The 23,053-nt window shown below is 37.2% G+C and overlaps 1 protein-coding gene across 2 annotated transcripts in view; it reads left to right on the top strand.

Moving 5' to 3' along the window:
- SNTG1 (syntrophin gamma 1) overlaps positions 1–23,053 on the top strand; it is a 939,244-nt gene that overhangs the window by 33,671 nt on the left and 882,520 nt on the right. The gene's annotated exons all lie outside the window — the stretch shown is intronic.

Below are 23,053 nucleotides of genomic sequence, written 5' to 3'. Positions count from 1 at the left end.
CGGAAAATGCTCAAAGATTTTAAATTTTCTACAAATAATTATATTTTGCCTTTATTAAAACTCCATTAACATTAAAATATGACACCTTAAAATTCAAAAGAGGTTTTGATCTCTGTGATTATGGCATAAATGTCTCTGACTCTTAATTAATCTCTTCTCTTTAACCTCATGAGATCTCTAAATTAAAATCCACATCAGGGCGCCTGGGTGGCTCAGTGGGTTAAGCCGCTGCCTTCGGTTCAGGTCATGATCCCAGGGTCCTAGGATCGAGTCCCGCATCGGGCTCTCTGCTCAGCAGGGAGCCTGCTTCCCCCTCTTTCTCTGCCTGCCTCTCTGCCTACTCGTGATCTTTCTCTCTGTCAAATAAATAAATAAATACAATCTTAAAAAAAAAAAATCCACATGGACTCATGTTTATCATTAAAACCTAACATTTGTTAAAGTCATACTGTAAGCTGGATCTCCAAAACCTGTGTTAAGTATATTATTTCATTATTCATTAACCATCACAGGTTATTGTCCTCATTTTGCATTGTGGAATTTGAAGTTCAAAGATGTTTAACTGTCTTCTACCAGACATGAAGACTGATAGATCTGTTGTAACAAAGACCAGAGTGTCTCCTCCAAATATGTTAACTTTTCCTTAATGGTTCCTGTCCTGTACGTTTTTTATTACATGATTTAATGTATTTCTTCAACTTTAACTTCCAAGCCACTCAACAATTACTATCTCATTCTCCGATCATCTACTGAATCATTTAATTTAAAAATTATGTTCCTATTTCTGGGACTTTTGGGACTTTGAACTTGAATTTACTCGAGTACTTTTATTATTTTTTTTAGATCAAAACAATCCTCTGTCTTCTTGAGCAGCTATATTTGGGTAAAAATCAATTTTTGTTTCTTTTTCCTCTCTCCAGATCCCCCCCTCTTTTCTTCTTCTTTTTTTTTTTTTTTTTCTGTTTATGATTGATACCTAAAGCTCAGTTCTGGCTGTTAAGAAAAATCAGGGAAAATGTTGGAACATCTGTGGCTGGAATGTTATCAGTCTTCTGCTGAGGCATTAGGAAGAAGCCATTCTTTCTATAGTTGCCTTAACTACAAATCAAAAGGGCTTGCGGCTCAGAATATAGAGGAGACCAATTTACCTATTCATTTTGTCCATTAGGTCCTCCAGGATCTATGTTACTCTTCCTTTAGAGGTTCCAGAGCCACTAAGAATCACATTCTCTACATCATAAGTGGACTGATTCGTTCTCATTGGTTTTCACCCCCTGATCTCCAAGCTTCTTGAGGCCAAGTAGGAAAAAATCCTGTGCTTATTGTTGGTCCAGACAGTATTGATGTTAGAAGCCATTCTGTCTCCTGGTCTGATGACTCAAGAAGCTCTTCCTAGGACATACTGCCGACTGATTAGTGATTGGTGAGGAGGCCTGCTGGGATCCTGTCCACCACTTACTAATGAGGCATTTGAGATGGTAATGCACATTTATATGAACACAGATCAAGAATCAGTGTCATTATGGGGAAAAAAGATACCTTTAAACTGTTTCCATATACAACTGATTTACAGCTTGCTTGCAAATTAAAAATAAATGCCCACTCCTTGTGTGCTGAACTATTCACCCCTTATGCTCATGTGATACATAGTTCACTGATCTTCATAAAAGAAGACCAGTGAACTTTCTTTTTCTTTTATGGGCATGAAGCTTACATCAAGATCTTCATTATTATTTACTTATTTCAAATTGTGTAAATTCACGTGCAAATAGTTGGGACATGCTTTACTAATTTTTTTTTTTTTTTTTAAGATTTAAAAATTTATTTTAGAGGAACACCTGGTGCCTAAGTCATTTAAGCGTCTGTTTTTGGCTCAGGTCATGATCCCAGTGTCCTGGGTTTGAGTCCACATTGGGCTTCCTGCTCAGTGGGGAGTCTCCTTTTTCCTCTGCCTGCTGATCCCCCTGCTTGTACTCTCTCTCTCTCTCTCTCTCTGAAAAATAGATAAATGAAATCTTTTAAAAAATCGTATTTTAAAGAGAGAGGGCATGTGGGCAAAGGGAAGGGTAAATGGAGAGGGAGAGAGAGAATCCTTAAGCACACTCATTGCTGAGTGTGGAACCTGATGTTGGGTTCAGAATCAGGACCCTGAGATCATGATCTGAGCCAAAGTCAAGATTTGGCTGCTTAACCACCCTTAAATTGGCACCCAACTGAGCCACCCTGGTTGCCCAAGCTTTACCAATTCTGAACTACATGCAGCTTCTCAGAAGAAAGAGTATTATATATTAGATGGACTCATTGGATGTTTTTGATTTTTGTATTTTTCAGTTGTGATAAAGGAGAGATCTGACTTCTGTGCTTAGCTTATGTTGCCTGAAAATGCCATACTTCCAAAACTATGAGGGAGTATTGTTGATGCACACTTTTGAGTTAGCTGAACTATTTTTTCTTGTATATGTTTTTGTGGATGTAATTATTCTTTGTTGAAATTCTCAAGCATGTTTCAGTTACTATTGGAACATTTTTACCTTAAAGAACAGTTCAAAGGACAGTGTCACTGGAACGCTTCCTTTTTTTTTTTTTTTTTTTTTAATTAATTTATTTATTTGTGAGAAGAAATGAGAGATAGAGAACATGAGCAGGTTCAGGGCAGAAGGAGATGCAGACTCCCCATTGAGCAGTAGCCCCATGTGGTGTTCTGTCCCAGGACACTGGGAACATGACCTGAGTCAAAGGCAGACCCTTAACTGACTGAGCCACCCAGGTGCCTCTTACTGAATCTTTATAGACTATCCCCCTCTGGGTAAATCCTAAATGTTAGTTGCTTAACTTCTATTAAAACTAAATTTATTATTGTCCCAAATGGCCTATGACACATGATTGGTAATATAAATAATTTATTTTTAGTTTTAATCATAATTGTAAAGGTTTGAATAAGTATTATTTACATTGTGTATGCTATTTCTTTAGCAGTTCTTATTCATATTAATATTTAGGCTTTATTTTTTCCTTTTTAAATGATATCAGGAATTCAGGGAAAAAGCTATTTCTTTGCCAATCAAATAAAAGGCAGCTTCTTAATGTCTTGGTATTTTTTTCATGAAAAGGATATATTTCGCCTTCTCAAAATGACAAATTTGATCATGCAGCAGTCTGGGCAGTTGGTTTTGATTTGGCATGTAGAAACTCCGTCAATTTTCACCTTCACCATCTGTCAAATGTGGGTTATAGCAAATGCTCCCCAAGCTTTCTCTATTTCTCAGAGCTCTGAGACATATGAATTTTTTCCAGAATTCCAAAAAATATTGTCACTGTGAAACTGTCCATTTCTTAATTGCTAGGAGCTCACACTGCACTTTTTTTTTCAGTATAAAATGATCTGTCTAGATGATAGCGAAACTGTTTTTTCTTTAGTCATTCATTAGGGTTGTCAGGTAGAACTGACAAAAAGTTCCAATACTTTCATTTTTAGAGATAGTGAAATTAGAACAAAGAAAGATTATGTCTTTACTCCAATTTTACACAGCTAATTAATGGTCAAAGTAAGAATAGATATTCGGTTTGCTGACATCTAATTCATCATGCTATTGTTTTAACGTGAATACTCTGAAGGTGAAAGCGGTGATATTTTATCAGTGAAAGGAGAACTAAATAACCAGTTATACTAAGAAATAGAAAATAACAATAATAAATGCTTTAGACTCAATATTTACTGTATTTAGACTTTATTTAAATTTTTCAAAGGATTTTATTTATTTACTTGTCAGACAGAGAGAGAGCACAAGCAGGTAGAGTGACAGGAAGAGGGAGAAGCGGTATGCCTGTCAAGCAAGGAGCCCTATGCGGGACTCGACCCCAAGATCCTGGGATCATGACCTGAGCCAGAGGCAGACGCTTAACCAACTGAGCCACCCAGGTGCCACCCTCCTAAACCTTAAAGGCAGATATAATTATCCCAGTTTCCTGTGGACATCACTGAGGCATAGAGAATATTCCCTGGCCATGGTCATAAACAGGATAGTGGCAGTGCTGTTCCTGGAGAGTGCAAATCTTTATTAATAACTTAACTCCTTGAGGGAATCTATGAACATAGGGAGCACGGCAAGGGTAGCCGCCAGTAAATATATCACCTAGAACTGCTCTTTTCCTTGTTGTGTTATGAGAATAATTGGAACTGGATTGATCTCAAGAAGGTTTTAGAGTCTAGAGAAAGATTTCCACCAGAAATACCATTTTAGATTCGAATGTCTTCGCAATGACTGGACTTTTCTTACAACAAACTTATTTCTTACTAGTTTTTATTCAACTATCATGTTGAATAAATACACTATACTAAGCAATGAAAACTGAATCAGTACTCAGGAAAGTCTTATTAACCTCTCTTCTCACAGAGTTTCTGAGGAAACATGGGAAGTTCTATAAAGTAAATATTGGTGGTGGTGTATTAAATGATGCAAAGTCCTGCCAAGAATGTGGAGGGAGAGATTTCCTTTACAAGTGAGAATGGAAGAGAAGGAACCAGGCTTGCACAACGAGTGGGGGAGGCATTCCACATAGGAGAAACAACCCCCATGTAGGCCTGGAAATGTGAAAGATCTTGGCCTCTTCAACAAATTAGAGGTCATTGTGCTATGGCTTAGGAATGAAGGACTATGGTTTAGAATAGGGTGAGAGATAGGCAGGTGCCTGACATCCTTTGTGTTTTTGATGCTCCATCAGTGAGTCCCAAGGGCTGCCTGACCTGGGAGGGGGAGTGACACAATCAGGTAGTTTTAATTAATACCACTGCAGTGGTGTAGGCCATACAGTTATGTAGCTTGGACTGAGATCACAAAGCAGCTTTGGACAGATACTAAATGTGCTTCTGAAATCAAATATATAAAACTTGTTGATAGATGTGATATGATAGGTGATAATAAAGAAGGACTCAAGGGGAAACTCCTAGTTTTTTAGGTTTTGTTTGTTTGTTTGTTTTTGTTTTTTACTTTGCTGTCTAACTGGTTCTGTCCAGTTTACCATGATGAAGATAATTTGGTTCTGAATACATTTTGGGTGGCAGAATGATGGAAATCAAGTGTTGAGAATCAGGAATGGTCATGTTGGTAAAGTCATTGCCTTCCAGATAGAGATGTCAATAACTAAGTGGGTAAGTGAACCAGAGTTCAGAGGAGTCTGAATTGGATATGTACATTTAGATGACATTAGTTTATTGATGAGGTTCATATCAATGAGAATGGATGTAACCACCATGAGACTGTGTCTGTCAGCATCCCAACAGCAAATAAATAGCATGTCAAATTAGGAGGATTTCCTTTCACGGGGACTAATAACCCGTGTGTTACTGCTTCTCATCCATACGACAGCAGACTTGCTAGTATGAATTTTAACTACTCTCTAGGGACTCACCGAATCTGAGAGGACCACTGGGAGGAGGCAGAGGTCAAATGCTCTTTCCTCATTCTTTTCCTTCCCTCCCATCTTCTGTTGATAATGCCTACTAGCCAAATACACCTGGAAGCCAAAGATTACAGGCTGTTGGTATAATGATGTAGATCAGTGTCCTAGAACCTTAAAGAAGGTGGAGGAGGCGGGGTTGGGGGGGTGGGGTGGGGGAGATCTAAGGGAAGGACAAGGTGATGCCTAACACATAGAGCCAAGTATTTTAAAATCAAGAGTATGGAGCTCATTCTCTTTTTTCTTGTGTACTTTTAATCGTCTATGAATAAAAAGGAAATATGGAAGATATCTATTTTGTTTTCTTCCCAGGGTATGATGAGAATTAAATTACTTTAGACACTGGAAATCACCCTGAAAAATGTAACACTATACGTTGTCATTAGTATTGTTCTTTCTAAGGCGAGGTCTCCCATAGAGTGAAGGAAAACGGAGTCTATGTTAGAAAAATCCAATTTTGTGGAGGCTCAGTTCATTTCTTGGAAAATCAGATCCCTGGAAAAAAAAATAGTGTGATAGCACTGGATAAGAACTTAGAAAATCATTTTATGTAGCAACTGAAACTTACTACCTTTGTCTCCTCCTGTATTTTATAGGCACTTCAATTATATTTGTAATAAAATTGTGTGGTTAAAAAATAAACAGAGATACAGATCTCAGAATGTATTTTTGCTATAGTAAAGGTTAAGAAAGTTAAGGACGAAAATCATTGGTTATGTTTTCTGTTACAACTAAATGTAGGGGTAGAACTAATGAAGTCTTAGAATATAAGTGAGGTTCAATGGATTGAGCCAATGGCCAAGAAAAAATTTTTGAGACATCTTTGGTGCAGAATGATGGCTTATTAAAGCACAGGGACAGGACTTGTGGACAGAAAGAGCTGCTTCCCCAGGTCTTGTGAGGAGTGCTCCATTACAGACTTGCAAGGTGGGAGGAAGTCAAAGTCTTGAGGGGCTAGCTATTGTTGGGAAAAAGGTTACTCATTAACGGTAATAAAACCTTTGTGTGAGACCCTTTAGATGTGTATCAGTGGGTGATATGTTTGGGAATAATGGTCAACCCTACCTTGAAGGCATTAGAGATAAAGTTTCCAAGGGAATTGTTAAAGTAGACAGACCTACAGGATCCTGGTTGGGAGTAAAGGTCGGTCAGGCTAGGATTGCCCTTTGTACTTAACAAAGCCACCAAGTGGAGGTAATTGAGTCCCTAGAGGAATGTCACCCTTCCTGTTTTAAGGTCCTGTCTGTGGGTAAGGAAATTTTAATAATTTTTCTCCTGCCTCTGTTTCCCACATCAGAACGTATGATTAGAAATATTATGGAAATGATTTGTATAGAAATCATTGTAATAATTTGACACTTTTCATTTGATTTTCATCTCCCTAATAATTGGAAACTAGCTGGATAATTTTTAAAGGAACCCAGTCAGAGGGAAAATCCCACACAGCCAGAAAATAAAATTTAAAATAATGCTATTGTCTGAAAGCGTAATAATTAAATAGCAGGCCACATTCAGAGAAATGTCAAATAGCTAAATGGCTCATACTTTGATTAGCAATTACGTATCAGACATAAAAGTCACCAACAGTATTCCTTAAGAGAAATGATTTTGGTCTGTAATGTCTGGTAAGTATCATAAGTTGAAGTCAATTAGTAAATGCTGCTATTTAGAAGGAGAAAGGTGATCAGTTTTTATTTCCTTAATTCTGTTAAGTTTTCAATAAGAAATAGAGTTAAATGCAAAACTTGAAATAATTAGAATGTGTATTTTCTCTTTCTTTTTGTCTTTAATTTATGGGTCCAATAAAATCTGCCATTATCTCGGAAGCTTATGTTATAGAACCCCTTAAATTAGTAGCCCTACCTCATGAAATACTGAGGCCTAAATTAAATGGCAAAGCCTATTTTTATTACAAGTTCAGAATATTTTTCAGAAAGAAGGCTGTTATTCCACTAATAGCTTTTACTACTTTCTTTAAAAAAAAAAAGCCCATTGATGTATTAGTTTGCAATATTACTTTAAGTAATGTGTGTCTTATTGTTTGCTTCAAAAAAGTTAGAACACTATATTATTTTTTAGTTTTCTAGTATCCATATGTTGTAAATGTTTATCTAGTATTTTATTAAGCGGAGTGTTATCAACTGGCATCCCTATCGTTGGCAGTGATATTAATGACTCCAAAAATGTGAACAATTTTGAAGTGCTTCCATGAACATCCAAAGAATAATTATGCCTGGCATCATTTTAATATTAGGTATATTTTGTACCTTTGTTTCTTAAAGATTCATAACCCACATATGGCATGAGGGAAAACAATCTCAGCCAGAATAGTTGGCATACTGCATTTCTGTTAAAGACCAAAGACTGTATAATGTATCTCAGTGTATATCGTCATCTTATAAATCTGTTGTATGTACTGAGTTGACAAATAATGTTTTCTTTTTTAGTCAGATAACATCATTTTTTAATTTAAAATAATCTCATTAGAAAGTATTCATGCAACGTAGTGATACTTTCGGCATTGTCTGGCTCTCCTCTGGATCTTGGTTCAGTGACAGGCATTTTCAGTGTGCCTTTTGCGGGAGGGTTAAGGTGAGGTGAAGCTCTTTGTGTATAGTGAGCCCCAGTGTTTTAAGCTGCTTTTTGTCCATTCAAATGCAGAGACAGGAAGTAAACCTATTTCAAATACAAATCTGGCTGGCAAAGACACACCCAGTAGCTTTTTGTCACTTACTTATCTTTAACAGGAAATGGATTAATGTGGTTTACTTTTTTACCAGGCACTTCCTTTGATTTTAATGAACTCTCTGCTTTAAAATACACCAACTCACTTGTGTAAAAGACCAAGACAAAATCTTTAGGCACTGGGAAACTGCCTTGGTCATCCAGACTGCTGAGCAGATTTGCTACATATTCATCACAATTTCATCATGGAGATAAATGCCCTTAATAAGCTTTTCTCGGCCTCGCCTAGTGCAAGGCTGGAAAACTCTGACAGACCTTTGATTCCTAAGCCCTTGGCAAAAGAATTTTGGGACCTATATATGTCATCTCATTTTCAGTGCCATTTTTCTTCTGCTTTTTTTGATTGGCATATTTCTTTACTGTGCCAAATTTTCCTTTGATCCAGCTGGATGATGTTCTCATCACAGAAATATCTTTTAGTATTATAAGTATCAGTTGCTGTTTATTTAACAAGAGTCATGGGTATAAGGAACATACAGATTTAAAATTCTTACCTGGTTTATTTTACATTTTCCAGGAAGAAATTTTACTTATTTTATTTTTTTTTTTTTTTGGCATAAACAGTAATAAGAACATAATCTAGGAGTTTGAGCCCAAACATGGTATAACTAGTGAGTTGGAGGATCCCTCAGAGACAATGTATGCAAGTAAGGCAAAACGCAAAACATAACTACCCTAACTTTGTCTTTTGATTGAATTATGTAGATTACAAGACTTGTTGATCTTTCTAAGTAACTGTGCATCTCAGATTTTGCTTTTCTATTTTATAAATAGGGTCCTAGCATATTATTAACTTGTATTAAAAGAAAGTCGGTGCTAAGGCCAGTGTGGCTATGATCCGTGGGCAACCCTAGGCAGTGCATAACATGGGGTAGCTCTGATAACATTGTTACTCATATTTGTCTCCATTAACATATATGAAGTGGGACCCCAAGAAATAAAGTAGGAGCCTTAGACAAGCAGTGGTTAATTCAAGTCTTTTTTAAAGGCAGCGACCTCTAAGAGCTTTAGCAAAAACAATGCAGTCAGCATTATAACTTCTAGAACTCCACTGTTTAGGATAATGCAATCCTCATTGGTATTTCATGTAGACTTGTGAAAGGTGTGTGGGTTGTCTCATTTTCACACTTTCCAAGAGAGAGTGGTATTTTGTTACCAAGAATGAGAACAGCAAAATCAACAAAATGCCATTTTGCTGAGCTCATTTTAGTCACTGGCTGTCCAACCTGTAGTATATATTTTTATTATAATTAAATGCATTCATTTAAAAAAATGTGAATATTACTATGGGTGTCATTCATTTTTATGTTCTTTTCGTTCATTACTGCTATATTTTATATGAAACAGTTTTGAGCACTTGGAATTAGCTTAGCCATATATGGAACGGGGAGAATGTCATGATTTGTTGGTCCCTACACAGAGGAGAGAGTAACAAGGAGGAAAATGCATGGCAAAGATAGGCTGGTGGGAAAGAATGTTTTCCAGAAGACAAAAGTTCTCTTAATAACGTTTCTCACTGATGTCCAGATAAAAATAAAAACTGGAATGTCAGCAGAGACTGAATAAGGTTACTTAATCAAATCATTACCTTCATGGAGTCCTTTGGTTGGATTTTGAAAAGCTTGCTGAAAGGGTGGTGGCTTTAAAATTATGCAGATGACGTACGACCTATAGAACATGATATTTGAAGTCTTGCCCTTAAAAAGTATCTCTGCTGTCCTATATCTAATGCTGCACTTCCACATTTAAAGATTTGCCATTGGGTTTAATAAGAGATCAGGGATTTAAACACAGGGAAGGACCAGGGAAGGAAGGTAGATGAGACTGAAGCTAATTGCTAAGGTCCATGAGACACCGTGGTCAGTGAGAGGTGCTGTGTCCTGTCTAAAGGATCACATACCCCATTTTAAATCCACTGTGGAACCAAACACAAGGCAAACCACCTGTAGGGAGGCCACCCACCTGCCAGCAGCAGGGGAGAGATGTGATACCATTTATAGAGCTGGACATCTACCGTTTATAGAGCTGGACATCTGAGAAGGAGGCATTCCTACAACTCTAGAGCTGATTTGCTTGTCAATGTTTTCTTTCTAGTCCAAGAGTTTACTACTATGAAACCTAATTAAGATCATTCTTAGGTGGAAACAGTAAAGTATATAATCACAGGTGAATCATTACTGGTCATGGAGTAGAAAGATGACACTTTTTATTAGAGAAATATTTCTCCTTTTGGGTCTCCATAGCAGAAATTATAGCCTTCATAAAAGTGAAAATATACCTTCAATCAGAGCTTAAATTATCTCATGGTTGAAAATGTGCTTCTAAGCATCCAGTGGCTTGCTTTTTGATCTTTTAGTTACTGTGGAAAATATGATTCTCCTTGCAATATGAAAATTTAATTTGTCTAATTAGCTCTTGAACGTTTTTTGTTTGTTTGTTATAGTATTCCTTAACTAGTAAAAATAAGTGGGATGCATTCTTTATATTTTTAATAGTAATTGTTAAATAACACTGCAGACATTTTCTGATTTGTGGAAATCATGCTCATGAGAAAATGATCTACAGTCCACGTGTGCCAAGGGCTCTCCCCATCCTGCTGCCCGTGAGATGGAGCATCGTGGCAAAGAGCAAGGAAGGGGAGGAAAGACCTTTCTGGTTTTTATTAGTATTAAGTATCATTGAGAAATAGGACATCATTGACCTGGGGCCCTTAATTCTTACTGCCAGAAAGTTAACATTTTAGTGGACATGTGATTCCATGTTTCTGACCTCACAGCAGTCAGACATCTGAATCATTTTTCCATAGAGAGATTCTTAACACACTGCATTATAATTGTAGCTTTATTGAAATATAATTCAAGTATCATAGTATTCACTTAAAGTGTAAAATTCATTGTTTTTTTGTATGTACACAGAGTTGTGCAACCATCACCATAATTGTAGAACATTTCATTACCCAAAATAGAATGTTCAGACCCTTTAGTAATTCCTTCCATTCTCCTCACCCCAGCCCCAAGCAACCACTAATCTGCTTCTGTCTCCATAGATCTGTTAATTCTTGACATTTCATACAAATAGACTCATACAATGTGTGTGTGTGTGTGTGTGTGTGTGTGTGTGTGTGAGAGAGAGAGAGAGAGAGAGAGACTGGCATTTTCACTTAGTATAACGTTTTCGAGACCCATCCGTGTTGTAGCATGTATTAGTAATTAATTCCTTTTTATGGCCAGATATATTCCATTGTAGGGAGAAATCACAGTTTGTTTATCTATTCGTAGGTGATGGGAATTTTGGCTGTCTCCATCTTTTGGCTATTATGAAGAATGTTCCTATGGACATTTGTGCCTTTGTTTTTGTGTGGAAGCCCATTACAATGCACATTTAGTTTCTAGAATCCTTATGGTAACTTTTCTTGGTCTGCAGAGCACACCTGCTGACCCACATGTAATATTAAATTGCATCAGAATCTTTTCAGGATAGAGTGGATGAAGATTTCTAGTTTAACCCCTTCACTTTGCTGCTAAGAAAACTGGGAAGCCCATGAAGTTGGAAAGTTACCCACAGTTTTGCAGCTCCAAAGAGTCAGCACTGAAACTCAAGGTTGCTGGAGACTTAGCGTAGCATTCTTCATGTTGTACATTATACAACCAAACTGGATGCCGTTAAAATGAACTAGAATCACATGAGCTGTACTGGGAAACTGATTTTTATAGTTTTGTGTTTTTTTTTTTTTTTTTTTTTTGAGAATATATTTGTTTTACAAATGGTCCATATGTTATTGAACTTTCATTAGGTGCTTTATCTGCTGCTTCAAAGAGTGTATATGTATGCAGTATGTTAGGTATTAACATGCATATTCATATGCATGTAATATTTTAATGATGGTATTATTTTTTAGAAGATTTTATTTATTTGAGAGAGAAAAAGAGATCATGGACAAGGGAAGGGGTACAGGGAGAGGGACAAGCAGACTTCCTGCTGAGTGGGGTGCCAGATGTGGGGCTGGATGAGCTGGAGTCAGATGCTTAACCACCTGAGCCACCTAGACGTGCCTGATGACATGGTTGTTTTTTTTTTTTTTTTTTTTAAGACTTTATTTATTTGAGACAGAGAGAGAGAGCACAAATGGGGAGGAGGGTCAGAGGGAGAGAGAGTAGCAGACCCTCCGCTGAACAGGGAGCCTGATGAGGGACTTGATCCCAGGACCCTGAGGTCATGACAGAGTCAAAGGCAGATGCTTAACTAACCGAGCCACAGAGGCACCTCATCTGATGACATTCTTTTTAACAATTTTGATTTATGTTTTTCTTCAATTTGCTGTAAGACAGCCTATAAAGAATGTTGTATATGTCAACTATATCTCAGTAGAGTTGGTGAAGTTTATGTTTTTCTTGACTTTGAATTTGGATGTTTTTAATTCAACAACATGTATTTGTTGAACATAAATATGGACTTAATATTAAATATTTTGAAGTTGAGGAGAAAATACAGTTATATTAAGGAGTCAAAATAATACAACAAGTAATGAACAAGGAAGTGAATAACAGAGGGTTAGGTTGGATGTTCTAAGGTCAGTTTAAGCAAATACACAGATATGACTTAAAATACAGATTTTGGTGACACTTTTTTTTTCTTTAAGATTTTATTTATTTGTCAGAGAGAGAGAGCACAAGCAGGCAGAGTGGCAGGCAGAGGCAGAGAGAAGCAGGCTCCCGGCTGAGCAAGGAGCCGGATGCGGAACTTGATCCCAGGATCCTGGGATCATGACCTGAGTGGAAGGCAACGGCTTAACTGATTGAGCCACCCAGGCATCCCAGGTGACACTCTTTATATTAATTAGAAATAGGACTTTGACAGAAAGATCTATATCTTTAAGCCTAACTTACGTTATCTTTGAGTGGATTGGATATGTTGATGTATAGAATGTTTTATAGCTATAAAATGCTATGGTATAAATGGTACCATGAGTTATTTTGAGGAATACAAATGCAAGTATAATGGATTGATATTCAAATATATCAGATGCAAGTGAATGGAGGGGACGAAGGCACAAAGTGGATATAGCTCTAGAAGGAGCCGGGTCTTGTTCCAGTTCTATTCTGTTGCTAAAAGCTTGTGTGACCTTCTCTGTCTGTATCTTTCTAAATTGAAGATAAAAGATGTGCCCTGCCCTTTAATGCTATGCAACAAGACCTCGGCTCTTCCATTCTCAGGTAGCATGGTGAAGGTCTTCCAACAATTAGGGAAGTGTGGAGGAATCCCAAGCCTGGATATGGCTAGGAGACTTAATAGGAGCAAGGGTATGAAGAGGGGAAAGGGTCACATGTATAGAAAAATATACTTTTATTATAAGACCATCTTACAAACAGTTTTTCTGTTTTCAGGGCTGTTATTTTCCATATGTTAGCTGGTGACTTGGGGAAAAATATAACTGGAGAAGCAGGATCTTGCCCTACCATTTGACTAAAGCTCGGTTATATAGGGTGTAGGGGTCCTGTTTTTGGCAGATTCTACTTCAGAAACACAGCTGGCTCTTTTTTCTGCCCCCCTCCAAGCTGTTCCTTCTTTAAAGGACATTTTTATTCACTGTTTGCCAGGCAACAACACTTTGCTGCAACACTGTTGTCATTAAGCATTGTATTTAAGATTTGCCATTATTATCTACAATAAAAAGAAAAGTCTTATCTTCAATAAGAGGTTGAACTCCACTGTCATTCAAAGGCTGAGATTCCACGCTGGATGGAAACTGCTGGTTGTGGGAACCAGAGTGGCTGGTGCTTTCTGAAGTGTAGAAGATACATGTATCCTTGCCAGGGATACTTTCATCAATGTACCCCGACCTAATGTCTTTCTGCAGTAGAATTTTCAATACTGTCCCCCTTTTGTGTGTGTGTGGGGGCATTGAGGGTCCATGTTTGTAACTGTTATCCTGGTAAATGAAAACTCTGTGGTAAAGAATACCTACATCACTGCTGAAGACATTCTTCTGGTGGGCTTCTTGGAGGAATACTTTCTGTCATAAATTATTGTTATAGAATGTACTTGATCGACTTAAAGGAGAATAGTAATAACTTACATTGATGGAAATTGTTTGCTGAGTCATCTCCCCATTGTGATACTTTTACAGGTCTTGTGGCTCACATTACCTCCTGAACCCGGATCCCCTGTAATCTCCTTCTGTTGGAGGGAGACACTGAGACTCCGGAGAATTCAGTGACTTGTCAGAATCACACAGTTAATTAGTACCAAGGTCACTTCTTGATTTTCCATCAAACTGTAAGAAAAATGACATTGTTTCTACTGGTTTTACAAAAATAACTTGTAATTGGCCTTGAGGGAGTCTGAGAATGGCAGTCAAAGTACACCAGTGGCAGCTGGGCAAACACCAGCTGCCCTTCTGTTTCTTGGGCTTTTGCACAGGCTCTGGTTAGCAGGTTCTAGTCAAGGGGACATTTAGAAACAAATATTAGCTTCTGCAGGTGTTGCTGAGGTGAGAGCGCAGAAGACGAGACATGGGGTCAGGTTGGCACTGGTGACTAGGTCTGACTCTAGGATATGCAGAGCTGGTCTTAGTGGTCAGACTGGAGCAGTACCCTGGTTACATGAGTGTAGATGGCACCTGTAGTCAGCAGGATGAGGAGATGTGAGGGGCTGGGCCTGGGCTACTCAAGTAGCTGGGTGAGGGACTCTAATGGCAGGCATCCTGGACTGTGTGTAGCTGTGAGGCAGGCAGTGTCCTGGCAGGAGCAGGGATCCACGTGGGGCTCCATGAACCAGAGTGCTGGTACTCAGACCAGAAGAGGGCAGCGCATACAGGGAGCTTCTGACTTCCAGCAGTTTCATTGCACCACATGACATAATTGTGTAAGATGGAATCTGAACAGATTAGTTAAAAGAATAAATGAATGGATGAGTGAATAAAATATGAATGGTTGAGTAACTAATCCAACTCCAAGTTAGGAAGCCATCTTCAACCTGCCCCACTGTTATTTCCTTGGTTTTTTCCCGTGCCAGGAAGCTGAGAGACCCCAGGCATGAGCCCTCAGCACATGCTAATTGAGCGTTTTTCTGCAAAGGCTCTCCCAGGGATCAAATGAAGAGAATATTGGAGACCAGTGCTTAAAAGTGAGTTTTGGCACATTGTCCAATTCTTACCTTGGCAAGTCTGATCTTGTTTTGTTTCTTGTCTTGAGCTTGCAGTGTCCATTTATAAACTACCATCTCACATTTTTTTTATTGTTTTTGGATCACCATTTGTAAGACCTTGGTTTATATTATTATTTCAATGCATTAGGGTGCCTTTGTTAGTGTTTACTCTGTTATCTTAAAAACTAAGGGTCATTTATTCTTTTATTCTTTATTCTTTTCCTCACAGGGAACATTCCTGACCAAGCAGGCAGTGCCTATATACTTTGCTTCTTTTAATTCTGTAAGCCAGGTAGAATTCAGGTCTAGTGCTTGTAGGCTGGAGTTTCCTTTACCGTAAGCTACTGATCTTTTTATTGTACATTTGGATGACTAGGAGCTCAAATTCATGAAGCAGTGCTATGAATAGCTACCAATTTATTTCAGTGAGCTCTAAAATCTGTTAAAAATAGAACCTTGAAGAGATTTCATTTTCTTCTCTGTTTTCCAGAGCTGATGTGACAAAACATGTCTTTGTAAATTTTTTCCTTTCTTTTTTGTAAATCTTTTCAATTTAGAGAGAATTTTTCTTTGCTTCCCTACTAATGTCTGACAAAAAAAAAAAAAATTTCTAAAGCTTAAAATGAGAAAAATGGTTTGAATCAAACTTGTTAAATTCCCACAATTTATTTTCAACTTAACACAAGTTAAATTGAATATATGTGTATTTCATACTTGCCACAGTTCTTGTTCATAGTAGGTCCTTAGTGTGATCATTAATGTAATGTATCAACATCAAAGTACCCAGGTAATTGATCAAACATTATTTTTGATGTTTCTTTAAAGGTGTTTGTAGGGGCACCTGGGTGATCCAGTTGGTTGGGTGTCTGACTCTTGATTTTGACTCAGGTCATGATCTCAGGGTCGTGAGATAGAGCCCTGCCTTGGCTTCATGCTGCGCTTGGAGCCTGCTTAAGACGGTCTCTCTCTCACCCTCTTCCCCTCCCCCACTCCAAAAAAAGGTGTTTTTATATGAAATTAACATTTAAATTGGCAAACTTGAGTAAAGCAGGTTGCCTTCCATTATGTGGGTAGGCCTGCAAGCATTTGAAGGCCTTAATAGAAGAGCTGATCTTCTCTGAACAAGAGGGAATTCTGGCAACTGACTGCCTTTGAACTTGAGCTGCAATGTCCCTTCTTTCCTGAGTGCCAGCCTCCTCTGCAGAGTTAGACTTGCCACTTTCCACAGTCATGTGATCCGATTCCTTGAATTGAGTCTTTCTCTTTCTTTGTCTCTCTGTGTACACACACACGCACACACACACAGAGCAAGCTCTAATGGTTCTGTTTCTCTGATGAACCCTGACTATTACACTTAGTGACATTGGGTTTTGTCATTTCTTCTTTCTCATGAGGTGGCAAACCTTTGGTACAAACCTTTGTGTGTCCTTTGTGCTCACCTTTGCAATCTTCCATCCTAGCAAAATCCTGGCATGAGCAAGATACACAATCATGTTTGTTGAGATAAATTAGACTGTTCCTTTTCTCATTTTTATTATGTTCCTATTTTCTTTTCTCTTTTTAACAAGTATTTTTATATTTATCCAGTTCAGTGACAGTATTAGTTAGTGATGTCCATGAAACAATGAAGTTTTTAAAAATGTCTTATGGATGTCCAAGATAGATGGAATTATGCTCAATATAATTTCGAAATTTTGGATATTTTGTTTCTTCATCTGGTACCTGAAGTACTGTCCAGACATATTAGTGCCAATATCTAATATAAATTACAGGGGTTTTTTGTTGTTGTTTTTGTTGTTGTTTGTTTGTTTGTTTTAGAGAAAGAGAGCACAAGTGGGAGGGGCGGGACACAGGAAGAGGGAGAGGGAGAATCTCAAGCAGGCTCCACACCCAGTGCAGAGCCCAACACAGGGCTTCATCTTACAACCCTGAAATCATGACCTGAGACTAAATCAAGAGTTGGTTGCTTACTGACTGAGCCACCCAGGCATCCCTATAAATTAGAGTTTCTATGTACAGTAATCACTGAAGCAAATAGAAATTATAAATGCCATATGGAACAGGATAGGACATGGAATTTCTGACCTTTATTTTCAGTTAAAACAGGAAACACCGATACTATTTTTTGTTAAATGATGTCTGGTATCACATGTCTTCTTTGTTGAATGGTTGTGTTTTAAATGTTATCCTGGTAAGTGAAAACCTGACGTAAAGAATACCTACATCATTGCTAATGGTGTTCTTTACCTCAGGTAAAGGATACTGGCATTGCCTGCTCCCTGAAAAGTATTAAAATGGCATGATTTGATTGTACATCAGCAATATTGGACTTGCATATTTGTTATACCTTCAGCAGTGAGGGATTTGCATTAAGTAAATGGTGATAGGCTACACATACTTAGCTGTAAGAAGGTAGTTTTCTATTGCAGATTGTAGCACACCTGGGTACAGAGAGCAAGATGTTTAATAGGTGGTGCTGCTGATGGTGGTGGTGGTGGAATCCAATGGCCCTTTTCACACTCCTTTCTTTATGAACAGCTGAACATGTGAGTATGTGGTGATTGAGGCCTGAATGTATTTGCCAGTATGACAACTTCCTGGTTAATTGGCTTGTTCTCTTCCTAAGGACGTCTCTGATTTTCATGCTTACTCACCTGAGCAAACAGAGAATGAAATAAGAAAGTGAATATGTTAGATTATCAGGGAGAACTCAAGAGAGTTCTTGCTCTAGACAGCAGTCATCTCCGTAGAAATTTGACATCTAGATATTCAGACACCTAACTTATATTTCCTTAAGGCGGGTGTTAGCATCTCCATTAATCACCATCCCCCACCCCCACCAGAAGGATTCAGTTTTCAAATAACAGAGAATTTTTTAATGAAAATAGTATAAATAGGTACCACTCTGGGTCATGTAATTTCAAAGATATTTCAGACCGAATGTTATGTCACAAAATTTAGTTTATTTGCACTCTCTTTCTTTCCTAGATGTTATGTTTACTAATTTACTGAGTTTTTCCTTTGTCCTGAGATCTTTCGTTTTAGCTTCTATTTTGTTTAACAATATTAAAGCTAATTTATTTTTGTTCTTCAACCTTTTATGTTGGGTCTTCTTACTCTTCCCCTTCATCCACTATTTAAATTTTTGTGCACCTTCCTCTGTTTTTCCCTGGTCTTTTTACCATAAAATATTCATATCTAAAATATATTTTGTTTCTATTTCTGATTGAATTTTACTTATTTTCTATTTTTCTTGATCCTCTTGGGAAAATGGTATGAAAAAATATACTTTGGAGTCTGACTGCTTGGGTTTTAATCATTGATCAAGTTGCTTCTTTCATGCCTCAGCTTATGTATCTGTTAAAAAGGAGCTAAGAAATCATGGGGTTGTTATAAATTGCAGATTTTCCCTCAAAATACAGTTTGTACTTTAGATGTATTAGTTACTGTTGTTTTTCTTTTTTAAAAATAGTGTATTACAGATTCCAGTCTTTTTTACTAAAACGTAGATTTTTGCCTCTGCAAATGATTTATTTTTATTCTACTTTTTTCATTCCAGTAGTAGTTAATTTGTGATAAAGCAAAGGATGTGATGACTTGTGAAATCATTTTATTTTACAGCCATATTTTGTATGTACTACTCTGCATGCCTAGCACATAATAAATGCTCAATAAATATTTGTTTTATGACTATAATGCAAAGCTAACAGCTGTATTACAGTTTATGTAAGTTTGGTGTCATATCATGAATTTGCCAACAATATATTTTTTGATCTTTCTATAAACAGTATCAGCAAGTGTTTCTGTGTTCTATATATCATTTGAAGGGCACTATGCTAGACAATATCATGAATAATACTAAAAGCTAACACTTCCTTAACACAATATTGGCTAACATTGATCCAAGGGCTTAAGTGAATTACAATCCTCTTAGTAACCTCAGAAGCTGGATATGTGATTTCTATTTTGCAGAAGAATAAGCCGACTCACAGAAAGTTTATGTGACGGCCCAAAGTCACATTGTTTAAAGTAGCACAGCAGGGCTTTGAACAAGGCCTTTCTGGCTTTGGGTTCTGTGCCTTTAATAATTCTTCTTTATTTCCACCAAAATGCAGAGTCCCTGTTACCAGGGTACTTACAGTCTATCACATTATGGTGTTTGCCACCATGCAACATAACCATTTGTTCTATCTCATTTGATCTACTATAGAGTCTACTTTTGTAGATATTGATGTGGTTTTGGAATATAGGTGAAGTTCGGTGGGGTGAGGTCTGGAGCCAATGACCAAGAAAGAATTCTTGAGACATTTTTGGTTTAAAATGGTGGTTTTATTAAAGCACAAGGACAGGACATGTGGGCAGAAAGAGCTGCTGCACCGTGGTTATGAAGGGTGGCTGATTACATATTTTGGTTTGGGGGGAGGTAAGGAAAAAGGGAGGTTTTCAAAAGCACTTTCGTATGCTAAGGAGGGCCTACAAGATATCATAGACCTAGTCATTGTCAAGTTAAGGTTGTTTCCCCCACTAGCAAAGCATTAACATTAAGATATTTGGGACCTTCTTGGAAGGATGTCACACATAGCCCACCCAGAAGTGGGGGTGGGGAGGGAGGCTGCAGGGTGTCAGCTTATGCTTTGTCTTCAGCTAACCTTCTGTTCCCTCATCAGTATGAGCCCATGAACCTTCCTGAGTTGGTTTATTTTCTTCTTCAGGCTACAAATTTGCTCAGTGCATATACAATAATAAAAGTTTTCATTGATAAAGTGATAAAATCTTCACTACTCATCAATTTTTGTTTTCAATTTTTGTTAATTTATTATAATGTATAGTATATATTAATATATAATGTATAATGCATATAATCCATTATACATTATATAATCAGATCAAATGAAGCTTCATAATGAAGGTAATTCTTAAGCTAGATTTTGAAGAATAATGAAGACCTTTCTTTTCCTGGGCTGATGAGAGAGTATTTATTTCTAAGTTCAATCACATTATATATTTATATATACTATGCTCTGATGTTTCAGATAATTAAAAGGGAATCCACTCAGGAACTTAGGAAGCAACTGGGAATAATACTGGGTCTTTCCATTGGTTTGGTATTGACTTGAGGCAACAATCAATGTTGAAAAGGAAAGAGCAAAAACTAGGCTGCATCTAAAACTTGGGGGACATGAGTACCAAGTAAAGGGACTTGGATAAAATCTGGACAAATGGGATGGGAAGTGAACATATCTGAGCTCCATATATTTTAATTTAAGAAAAGTGTGTAAAATGGATAAGAGGTAGAATGAGAGAAAAATTAGTTGCTAGCATATCCAGAGCAAGGTAGTTAATGTATTGGTGGCTTGTGTAAGCACTGCTTAATTCAATTAAAGCTCTCTGTTCTGATTATTTTTTTAATGGGGTGATTAAACTAATTTTTTAGGAGGCTTAGTTCACTTCTTAAATTTCCTTTTTTGATTGATTATGAATCTGTAAGAACTCAGAGGCTTTAATACAATAAAACCTTGAATTTCTTTCACCACAGGATCCATATATCACTTTACAGAGAATTGTATGATGTAGAAAAATTCCTAATAGTAAATTTATTTCATTTTAATTCACTTGATTTTTCAAACTACGTTTGTGACATAGGGCACTTTGCATTGGGCACATAAGAGAACACAGATAGCTGTGCAATGACAACAATGACACAGTATAAATTCTAAGTTTATAGAACTTGAAAAATAGTGGTTTCTTCCCCCTCTGCTTTCCTCAGCTGCACTCCAAATACTGTTGATGATGCATGGACCAATATTTGCAGCTTTTTGATGATGAGATAAAGGATCATTTGTATTTTTTTTTTCCCCAGCCTGGTGTACTGTTGAGTGCTAACAAGACAAACTCGTGTTTTTATTATTTGTTTTAGTCAGCTTGCCATGATGCGTACTGACTGAAGGGAACATTTATATCAGTCTTGGGATGACTGGCAGGGGTTGGATGACGAATGCAAATTCTAGTATGGTTAATGTCTATTAAAAGGTTTTTCACTGACCCGAAACTAATAATATCTTTGGGCCTCACCTTCTTACAAAAATTCTCAGTGTGTGTATGGTAAGATCACAAACAGTTTCAACAGCTGTGGGTAGTGCTTTAGAAACATGTGTTGAAATAAGTTGCATTCTTCTGGTAATACATGTAAGTCCTACTATACAGTTTTTAATTTATTCAATTTCTAGCACTTGGTGGCCTTGTCAGATTAGAGCAGACACTGTCTCCTCAGGACACATGCCGTTGTTTTAGATGATTATTTCTGTTCTGGAACTTCCAAAATAATTAATAACAAAGTATCCATTCATTAGAGAATAAGCACTTACTACTCCCATCCAAATTATAGTCAGATGTCTGTCTTTTTTTTTTTTTTTTTTTTAATTTTGTAGATTCCTGACTGAGTTGAGTGTCAGAGAAAGTAATAACGGACGTGGTTCTAATCACTGTGTCTCTAGAGAAGGACAACTCTGCTGTCCTAGATTCTACAGCTAGTGAGACTGGCAAACAGCATTTTTTATTTTTTCTCTCTCTCCTTAATTGTAGAGACCCTTTTCTCTTACCTTGAACAGTTGGCAGCTGTGGTTAGGGAATGAAGCCAAGTCTAAGTAAAGTTGACTTAAAGGTGTAGGGCATGTGGGTGAACTAGTGGCACTGTGAATGCACTGGAGACTCAGGTCCAAGCTGGCTTCAGGTAAAAAGAGACTGTTTCAGATGAGATGAAATTCACTGCTTTCATTTGGCGAGTCCTGGCTTTCATAAAATATGCACCTGTGTATTTTAAAAAACTAAAAAAATAATTGAAGCAAGATAGAAAGGTGTAAGGAGAAGTATAGGTTGGGAAAAAAGAGTATTTTTTAATGTATTTAGTATTCAATATATTTCAATGTGAGGTCAAATCAATTGAATTTAGGACTTTAGAACAAAATTAGAGATGCAGAGATTGTGAAAAGAATATTTGGAGAAATAAAACTGAAACCAACATTGATAATTCTGATCCTGTTTGATAAGATATATAGCATTTCATTTCAACAGGCTGATATTTCTACAATTAGTCTAACAATTGCATTAAATTCTGTATTTTTATTCGAATTAGGGAGCATTCTTGGCATTATGCACATTATCATCTTAAAGGAGGGGAAAGCACGTTAATGTCATACTAGAAATCCCAGCTTTCCTTGTGTTAGACTCCTGGTGTTAGACTACGAGGTTGTTTCCTTTTTGAATACACTAAAATTAACCATTAGTTCAGGTTTTTATTTTGTTATATTAGGAAACATGCTGTTCTCCAAACTGAATGAATGTCGCTTCCAAAATTTCAAATAGTCCAGCTGTCTTTTTGTTCCCATCTAGAAGCATAGGCAATAACTCCATTAGCAAGTCATAAAAATCATAGACTAATCATTTTTAATTACAAAAAATCACCTTAGATTTCCAAATGGAGGTTGATGAAGTAAAACAACCACCATAACAATATTAATTAATGAGGACTAATACTTGGTTAGTCCTCCATATTGTATAGAGTGCTTTTATGTATTTTATTAGCTTTTTTGCACTTAACAATTCAATGGGATAGGGGCGCCTGGGTGGCTCAGTGGGTTAAGCTGCTGCCTTCGGCTCAGGTCATGATCTCAGGGTCCTGGGATCGAGTCCCGCATTGGGCTCTCTG

The sequence above is a fragment of the Neovison vison genome, chromosome 4, assembly GCF_020171115.1.
Source record: "Neovison vison isolate M4711 chromosome 4, ASM_NN_V1, whole genome shotgun sequence".
Lineage (NCBI taxonomy): Eukaryota > Metazoa > Chordata > Mammalia > Carnivora > Mustelidae > Neogale > Neogale vison.
This window is presented reverse-complemented; position numbering and strand designations above follow the sequence as displayed.